The 10,234-nt window shown below is 40.2% G+C and overlaps 1 protein-coding gene across 2 annotated transcripts in view; it reads right to left on the reverse strand.

The window, feature by feature from the left end:
* Positions 1-9,970, reverse strand: part of mapk9 (mitogen-activated protein kinase 9) — a 38,383-nt gene extending 28,413 nt beyond the window's left edge. For both annotated transcript variants that reach the window (XM_056295031.1, XM_056295038.1), the window contains exon 1: positions 9,780-9,970. The gene's annotated coding sequence lies outside the window, so the exon portion shown is untranslated. The remainder of the gene's footprint in view (positions 1-9,779) is intronic.
* Positions 9,971-10,234: the final 264 nt, after the last annotated feature.

The raw sequence follows: 10,234 nt of genomic DNA on the forward strand, positions 1-10,234 counted from the left end.
AATTACAACAAAGGGAATTTTGAGGAAGCACATAGAGATTTGGGAAATCTTTGACTGGACACAATACCTGTCTAATTATGATGTTGAAGACAAGTGGAGATTAATGAAGGATAAGTTGAATGAAATAGAGGATAAGTATGTACCAAACAGTAAAACCAGGTCTCAGAAGAAAAAGCATAAATTCCCCTTGGACGGTAGTACAAAACGGAAAATTGTAGAAAAAATATTCCTGTGAGAAAGGCAGTAAGAAGCAAAAAACCAGAGACACAACAGCAATATCCAAGAATTATAAACTTTGTGAGAACGAGAACACATTATTTAAGAAAGCTATATGAAAATTTAGCAAGACAATCTAAGCTGAAACCAAAGGTCATCTGGAATTATATTAATAAGAGGACAAAAATTAAGACATCAGTAGGAGATTTATATACTAATCAGAAGGATACGAACAGACAAAGATACTGAAAAAGCAGTAATACTGTCAGATTATTTCAGCAGTGTATTTGTGATCGAACCCGAAGGGTACATACCTGAATTGCCACAAGTGGAAGTTCAGCAAACAGAATGTTTTATAATAACTTTTGAAGATATAAAATGGCTTCTATAGGATATTAACATCCATAAATCACCAGGGTCAGATGCGATACATCCTAGAATCTTAAAGGAATTGGCTAGTGTGATTACCGAATCTCTAACAATGATGTTTAATAAATCATTAGAAGAATCAACTTTACCCTGTGATTGGAAAGAGGCACATACCAGTGCAATTTTCAAAAAAGGAAACAAGTCACTAGCAGGAAATTAGAGGCCAGTTAGTCTGACATCTGTAGTATGTAAGACAATGGAAAAACTAATCAGGACATATATTGTTGACCATATGAAGTCTAACAGGCTTTTTAGTAGCAAGCAGTATGGATTTATATCTGGAAGATCAACTACACTTCAGCTTCTCACCGTTCTTCATAAGTGGTCAGCAGCTTTGGATAGAAGGCAGTCAGTTGATTGCATATATATATGGACTTTCAAAAAGCTTTTGATAAAGTTCCTCATAAAAGACTGTTGTCAAAATTAAAATCATATGGCATAGACGACAGAGTTACAGACCGGATACAGGATTTTTTACATAATAGGAAACAGCAGGTGGTGGTAAATGGGGCCACTTCAGAAATGGAAACCGGTGACCTCTGGAGTCCCACAAGGTTCTGTGTTGGGCCCTGTACTCTTTGTTGTCTATGTAAATGATTTACCAAGTGTGATACAATCTGACTCATACCTTTTTGCGGATGATACAAAAATATTTAGAATAATTAATAAGGACACTGATACAGCCCATCTTCAAGCAGACCTCGCTAGCATGAGTAACTGGTGTGATAGGTGGCTACTGAAATTGAATCCAGAAAAATGCAAACATTTACACATTGGGAAAACAAGTGCCAACTGGGTTAATTACAATTTGGAGATTTGATGGTTCAGCAAGTGGAAGTGGAAAAGGACATAGGTGTCGTGGTTGATAGTTCAATTGAATTTCACATGCACATTTCTGAAAAAATTAAAAAAGCAAACTCTATGCTGGTGATAATTTGAAGAACTTTTCTAAATTTATATAAGGAAATAGTTTTGCCATTATATAAATCCTTGGTGCGATCTCATCTTGAATTTGCGAGCTCAGTCTGGTGTCCTTATAAAGTAAAATATATAGAAAAATTTGAGAAGGTTCAGAGAAGAGCTACTAAACTAATCCCAGGTCTGAAAGAGATGTCATATGAAGAGAGGCTAAGAAATTTACAACTACCAACTCTAGTATACAGGAGACATAGAGGAGACATGACTGAAGTCTATAAGCTTGTTCACAAAATACTATATGATTTCACAGCTGAGCCTGTTATCTATTTTTTGAATAATAGGTATGAGTTAAGAGGGAACTCCTTAAAACTATTCCCGTTAAAGTGTCACTCTGAAAAGAGAAAAAAACTTCTTTACAATTCGTGCTGTAAGAGCATGGAACGAACTTCCAGAGGATGTGGTGCAGGCTCCTTCACTTAATTATTTTGAAAATAGATTAGATACATTTTGGTCAACAAAGGACTTTTTATACAATTATAAAGCTGAGTTGTGATCATTGTGAGTATTGTGTGACTATGATTATTTGTGAGATTTATGTATTTGAGAAACTATTGTATTTATGTGATTTGTGATTATTTGTGAGATTATTGTGATTTTAATGACTATATTGTGGTTCTTTTTTGTATGGTTGTTTTAATTTGTCGAGTCTGGTGTAGAGGATTTATATCCTGTGCCAGAAAAATTTTCATTAAATTTCATTAAAAACCCTGTGTGATTAGCCTGTACACAGAGCTAACGGCCTTGCAGAAAACTGCAAATGAAAGTGTCACAGACTACATTATTCTGGCAGAAACGGCAATTACAGCACCGAGGAATGCTGACGAAACACTAAGTGATGGACTTTTGATTGCAATGATACTGAAAGGTTTGCCAGAGTCATTTAAGCCATTTGTCATCCATATCACGCAAGGTAATGAAGACAACTTTTGTCGAGTTCAAAACCAAGCGAAGTTTCGAAGACACAGAGAAGTATCGTGCTAGTTCTGATGATAACGTGATGAAAGCGAGTACCTCAATCCCGGACTGGAAAGGGAGAGAGAAGAGTGTAGGCCCAGACATTACATGCTACAACTGTGGTGAAACGGGACATAAGGCCCAGGCATGTCCGAACAAACGTCAAAAAGAGACAGACACGGTGGTGTGGTTACTGCAAAAGCTCAACACACAACGACACATTTTGCAGGTGCAAAAAGAGATAATGTGAAGCAAGCGGCTGATGAAGGGGGTGAAGAACATGCATATGCCTTCAAAGCAAGTGACTGTCAGCAAAATGGCTTGAAGCACAAGTTGCTTATGATCGACACAGGAGCGACTTTGCACATAATCACGGACATCCGAAAGTTTAAGATATTCGACGACACATTCCAACCAGAAAAACACTGAGTTGGCCGATGGTACGAGGGCAAGCGGCGTGGCATGAAGAGAGCTGATGCTGAGGTGAGCAAAGTGAACAGCGAGGGAAAGCTGGTGAAGGCTATGCTGGAGAAAGCGGTGTATATTCCGTCGTATCCACATGACATCTTCTCTGTCAAAGCAGTGATGGCCAACGGAGCTTCAATCAACTTTGGACAAGGATGTGATGAACTCATCCACAAGAGCGGTACCAAGTTTGACATTAAAGAATACAATAGACTTTATTACTTGAACACTGTAAATGACGAAACAGATGATAGTTGTAACAGCTGTTAACAATAGTCAGACTTGGCACGAAATACTTGGTCACTGCAATTATGATGTTTCCAAGTTACAGAATGTTGTAGAGGGAATGCAAACTAAGGGTAAAATTGATAAGTCTAAACTGAGTTGTGAAATCTGCATGCAAGGAAAATTTGTTCAGAGCAGGAACAAGAATCAGATGCATGAGCAAAAGCAGCACTTGAACTAGTGCACACTGATTTGGCTGGTCCTACTGACCCAGTAGCTAAAGATGGCTTCAGATATGCTCTAGCCTTTACTGATGATTACTCAAGTACAGTGTTTGTGTACTTCCTGAAAGCTAAGAGTGACTCTGTGAAAGCTACTGAAAGGTTTCTGGCCGATCTAGCCCCTTATGGGAATGTGAAGTGTATTCGGTCAGATAATGGCACAGAGTTCACAGGGAAGGAGTTTCAATCATTGCTTAACAAGAATGGCATAAGACATGAGTCCTCAGCACCATACTTGCCACATCAAAATGGCACTGCTTAGAGAAATTGGTGAACCCTATTCGATATGGCAAGGTGTTTGCTGATAGACAGCAGTCTACCAAAGGATTTGTGGACGTATGCTGTAATGACTGCTGCAGCAATATGCAACAGATGCTTTAATGGCAGAACTAGACAAACTCCATACAACATGTTGACAGGGAAGAAATGTAACCTTTGTAGAATGAGGGCATTTGGATATGTGTGCTACGCATACAAACATGACGAGAAGAGGTTAGATTCAAGACGTGACAAGGGAATCTTTGTTGGGTATGACAAAAATAGCCCTTCATATTTAGATTGACTTGAATACCTTGATAACTAGGAAAGTCTCAAAACACAGGCTTGTGAAGTTTGTCACAAAGAGTGTGGTTGAACATGAAACCCAGACAGACCTGACGATAGCAGATGATGATTTCCATGGGAAGAGATATGTGTCCCCCATGTCACGTGCAGACGTAAATGACCAGAGTCGAGGGAAGACAAGTGTCTCAGATGGGAACTTCTGATAGCCAAGGCACTACTCAAATAGAGGGAAAAGGCCATGAGCCTCGCTACCCCAAAAGAGAAATTGCAGATGTAACTGACCAGAGTCAAGGGTAGACAGAAGTGTCTCAGATGGGAACTTCTGATTGCCAAGGCACTACTCAAATAGAGGGAAAAGGCCATGAGCCTTGCTACCCGAAAAGAGATAGGAGAGCCCCTCAGTACCTCTCTGATTACATATCTGATGTTGGATCTAATGACCAGGTGTTGACTAACACTGATTATTGTTACAGGATGTATGATGTACCACAAACTTTCAAAGAAGCTATGAACTCAACTGAGTCAAAGATTTGGGCTAATGCTATGAAAGAGGAAATGGAATCTCTCAGGAAGAATAATACATTCACATTGACTACTCTACCAGATGGTAAATATGCAGTGGGGGGTAGATGGGTCTATGCAGTCAAAACTAATGCAGATGAGTCAGAGACCTATAAGGCTAGATATGTTGCCAAGGGTTATAACCAAGTAATGGGAGTAGACTACAAGATAACGTTCTCTCGAACTGCAAATCTGAAATCAATCTGTGCCTTGACGCAAGTGGCAGCACACTATGATCTTGACTTTTATCAGATGGATGCTAAGACTGCCTATCTGCATGCTCCAATTGATTGTGAAGTATATATGGAACAACCAGAAGGATTTGAGGTGAATTCGGACACAGGTGAAAAACTAGCCTGTAAACTGAACAAGTCACAGTATGGTCTGAAACAATCAGGTAGAAACTGGAACAAAATACTGAATGATTACCTAAGTGAGAATGGTTTTGTACAGAATCCAGCTGATCATTGTGTCTACAGCAAACAAATTGGAAAAGAAAGAGTAATACTTGTAATTTTGGTTGATGACTTGTTTATTGCTGCCAGTAATGATGATTTATTGAACGATGTGAAGAAAACATTGACTGTGAAATTTAAGATGAAGGATCTTGGAAAATGAAATATTTCCTAGGCATTGATTTTGATCAGAATGAAGGCGTTGTGAAGATGAAGCAGAAAAAGTACATCTCAAAGGTACTGGAAAGATTTGGCATGTCAGACTGTAAACCAAGGTCAACCCCATGTCAACAGAAGTTAGAGCACAGTAGTGATGCTGACCCTGTTGATCGGAGCTTGATTTTTGTAATGACATGTACTAGATCTGATCTAAGCTGGGTTGTGAGTAAACTATCACAGCATTTGTCTGAGCCAAATGAACAACACTGGTTGACAACTAAACATGTGATGAGGTACCTGAAAGGCACAATTGATCATGAGTTGTGTGACAGGAAAAGTGACACAAATCTAAAACTTGTGGCATATAGTGATTCTGATTGGGCATCTGATTTGAGTGACAGGCAAAGCACTACAGGATGCTGTTTTAGTTTAACTGAAAATGGTCCACTCATTTCTTGGAAATCAAAGAAGCAGGTCACAGTTGCTTTATCAACATGTGAAACTGAATACATGGCGTTGGCTGCGACCATGCAAGAAAGTCTGTATCTTAAACAGTTACTGAATGGGATGGAGAGTGAGTGTAAGTATGCACCAATGAAGATTTTTGAGGATAACCAAGGTGCAATTGCTTAAAATAAGAACCTATATAGTTTATCCCACACGAAAATGGCTGTGCCTACAAACATTAACAGTCCCATCAGCCTTTATGCTCCCCCAGCGCAGAACCGCCAACAGTCAGAGCGACCGCCTTCCCCAGTCGCTACAGTATGACATCATTGTTTTGTTTGTAAGGTGCGTGTGTAGCAGATTTGTAATTGAGTGTTTGCTCACTTTATTATTAAAAATGTACATCCACGCAGCCCTAGCCCACTGTATAAAATAAAGGTACGTTTTATTTTTTTACATTTGTACGTTAGGAAAGGTTAGGCATACTGTTGGGTCTAAGATGTTACACAGCCACCTGCCACTACTGGGGGGGTGCACCCACCGCTAAGGGGAGTTGCAGCCCCCCCCTTCCTGCGCTAATGGTCTCAACTGTTTCAAAACTCCTGCCACATATGGAATCACCACTATTCCCCAATCCTCTGTGGATAGTGCACATGGCCATTGAAACTCTAGTTAATGGTCACGGGGACTCACGTCAATTTGCATATGAAACCAATCGTATTGTTTATAAGGGTGGGGATACCTGCAGTCAGTTGAGACTGAAGAGGTCACTTAGATGAGTGATTCAACTTTCTGTGATTTCCTTACCTGGATTATTGAGCATGCATAAAGACATACACACACACGTTCTCTTTACCTTTTCCTCTTTAAACATACAGTACATGTATACACATACATATGTGTATACCATTCATTGCTATAATAATTTTCTTTATCAAGGCCATTTCCACTGCATTGCCATTTTATGCATGCGGCCGTTTCTAGCATTTTCGACTTTCTTACTTTTTGTTGTCATTTAGATTGTGTTATCCAATTTTGTTGTCTTAGCTGCCATGCTATTTTTTTGTTAGCTCATCTATATTGTCTGTTATCAAGATGGTTGTTTGAAAAGTTCCCAAGTTTTTATCTGTCCCACTTGCGCATATTGGTATTTTTCTGCATTTTGTAATTGTATTTAATCACTGAACCATTGTCTCAAGTTTGTATTGTTAAAAAGAACTCAACTTATTTTTAACAATACAAAGTTAAACAATATGCACATCGTGCGAGAGAATGTGACTTCAATAGACACAAGTCATCCAAAACGCCAATGAAAAATTAATGCATCTCTTCTATCTACTTTCTTTTTCTCCTCCATTTATATATTTTCTCCTCTTTTTTCCACATGGGAGTCCAGTTGGCTCTCTCTATACCCGAGGTTCAGAGTTGCCTAAACCTTCACTTTTTCTATCTCTCCCCATCCTCTTTGGGTTCTTCTTTCTTTGTATTTTCCTTTTGTCATGTTTCCACTCCTCTACCCATTCTGATTTTTTCCTCATCTTCTTCTTGGTCTGTTTCATGTTCTCCCACTGCCTGTCCCCACTGACCAAATGTCCCAACAACAGAAGCATTGGCTCTGTATGAGATGTAAATGATACTGACAAAAACATTGGGATTTCTTTATGGCTGTTGTGACTGCTATATATGGACACAGCTTTTCCTACCAGATGTCTTGAACGTGTAAAAAACAACAAAACTGCACCAATGATTCATTGTTGAGGGCACTAGAATGTAGAACGAGTTTTTCCGTTACAAGTAACATGGTGAGAAGGCCAGGCAGTGCAAAAACACCTCATCTGCAAAGATACAATCTCTTCTAGTAGAAATAAAAAGTAGCCTATTGTTGTTTAATAGAGAGTAACGGCTTTTGGATTTTTACATTTTTTTTTTATTTAGGGTGCAACCGCACTCTGATGCATTGGCGAAAGAGGCTTGACGTTTTGCTAGCTAGCAAGAAAAACAGCGCGCCAGTATGCGCTCGTGAGCGCAGTGACGACTGACAAAGTCCGGTGGGAAACTGTCGCGTATTACGAAAAAGTATAGCCAATAATAACATAGCCAGTAAATTATTACTTAATTTTAATTGCCCCAATTATGGTTACATTATTACAGGTTATACATTATTTGGTTACATTTTTCCTGTACATTTTTTAATGTTTTTTTTCTCTCATCTTTAAAATCTTTTCATGTACCCACTGGGGACCACCCACGTACCACTAGGGGTACGCATACCCCCGGTTTGGAAACACTGACGTATGGAATGCAGCAATTGGTAATACTCAAATGTATCTGCTAAGTCACCTTGGATATAAGCATCTGCCAATTGAGTAAACCTAAATCAGACATAGGCAACCATATGCCTTGGGTTGCCAAGTGTATGCAGATTTTTCTTCCAACCAATCGCTACACCAGGTAATGTCACTGATGAGTCTGTCTTCTTTAACTGAAGGTGCGCTACTCGGTGACATTACCTGATGCAGTGATTGGAGGGGAAACCTGCGTACTTTTGGCACTTCATGGCACATGGTTGCCTCTGTTTGATGTATATGAAAATTCAACGAAGGGATCGGTAGGTAGGTAAATTATTCTGTTACTTCCAATTAAATGCTCAGGTGAGAAAAGTGAGATGAAGATGATGATGTAATTAGATAGGGGATGCTATTTTTCATTGTACTATTCTTACATTCTAGCTAAACGAATGACTCCTGAGGTGGGAGTTTGAAGGGGCAGTAGCTGTAAGTGGGAGATGGGAGTCAGTGAGCTGACTGACATCACTTTACCACGGCTAGAAGAGATAGCATCACAACCTGCTGTAGTGCCATGACAAATCAAAAGAGGTATGGGTTCAGACTGCTGGTGATCAGATCTGAGGGCTAAATATGTCTGCTAAGTCTAAAATAACACTCTAAAACCACTAAAAAAAGCTAACAGCAACAGATGTTAATACGTTTACCACAATATGAACGTAGGCTACAGCATATCAAATGAGACATCCTTTTGCCACCGTGATCTATGGCACTACGTTGATTTATGGGTGACAAACACAGACTTAAACTCATTCCATGTGAAAACAATAATAGGCGTATGTATACATGACACATGGTTTGTGAGGTACTCCAATGTGTGACAGATTTGACGATCGCCACTGAAACAGCACAAAGGCAAATTGTGTTAGAGTGAATCTAACAGCAGATGCTAGTTTGAACACCCTCATGCACATGTAGACACACATATACATGCACAGTAGTACTCAGCACAAACAGGACAATATAATTGTGTGGTGTATTGTAACATGTATGAGATGTACTTGTTTGCCAATTCTAATTACTCTGCACACCTATTAAACACACACACACACACACACACACACACACACACACACACACACACACACACACACACACACACACACACACATAAACACCTTATATATATAAATATCTGTATTCTGAACTGAGACAGAGAATTGTATGGATTACTATCAGGACTGTGATCACTATTATATTGTTATTACTGATCGTATCTCTGAATACATGCTTTGGCAATATTTATATAAAAATGTATTTCATACCGATAAAGCAACTTTGAACTGAACTGAATTGAATTGAGAGAGAGAGAGAGAGAGAGAGAGAGAGAGAGAGAGAGAGAGAGAGAGAGAGAGAGAGAGAGAGAGAGAGAGAGAGAGAGCAGCAGCAGCAGCACAAGCATGAAGTCATTGCTCTCTCCGGTCTATGACACACCACGGCGAGAACATTGATGGCGATAAAGTGGCCTACCAGACAGATACGATCGGTTAAATAAGACCACGGAATTGACGTCTGACGTCTCGCAGGCTCTCAACTCACCGAGGCCTAGCCTCCCCCTCTCTCTCTTTTCACTTCTGACGGCGGCAATGCGGTAGTGGGGTTGGAGCTGAACCGAGAGTCCAGACGGAAGGACAGACGGACGGACAGGCGGGCAGGCAGGCAGGCAGGCAGGCGGCAGCAGACACATACATACAACCTACCTTCACCCTTCGCTGCTCCCAGGGCACTCCCATGCATCGAAAACACAGGAAAACTGTCCCTTCGCGTTTCAGTACAACCGGGAATCGGGGAAAGTTGAGCCGAGCGGCTGTTATCTGGTCTGTTCCAGCGGACAGATGGCTTCCCAAATTCCCCAACTCCAGCCCGGGCAGGGTGCGGAGGAACGGAACGCCACAACAAGCCGAGAGGCAGGGAGCGCAACAGCACGCCGGTGACGTCATTACGCAACGTCGAACGACGTTCGTTCACTTTCGGGGCAAACTTTTTTTTCTCCTTTAATATAATCTTATTCAGTGAGAGGTTTATATACGGAGATCTTCATTGTTCAGGTTATGAAAATGATCATTTTCAAGCAGAAGCCACATTTCACCTCTGTATACGACGTGACCCGGTCATGGTAATATTGTAAGTATACTTTCAAACAAGCAGGAAGGGA

The sequence above is a fragment of the Lampris incognitus genome, chromosome 1 (genome assembly GCF_029633865.1).
Source record: "Lampris incognitus isolate fLamInc1 chromosome 1, fLamInc1.hap2, whole genome shotgun sequence".
Lineage (NCBI taxonomy): Eukaryota > Metazoa > Chordata > Actinopteri > Lampriformes > Lampridae > Lampris > Lampris incognitus.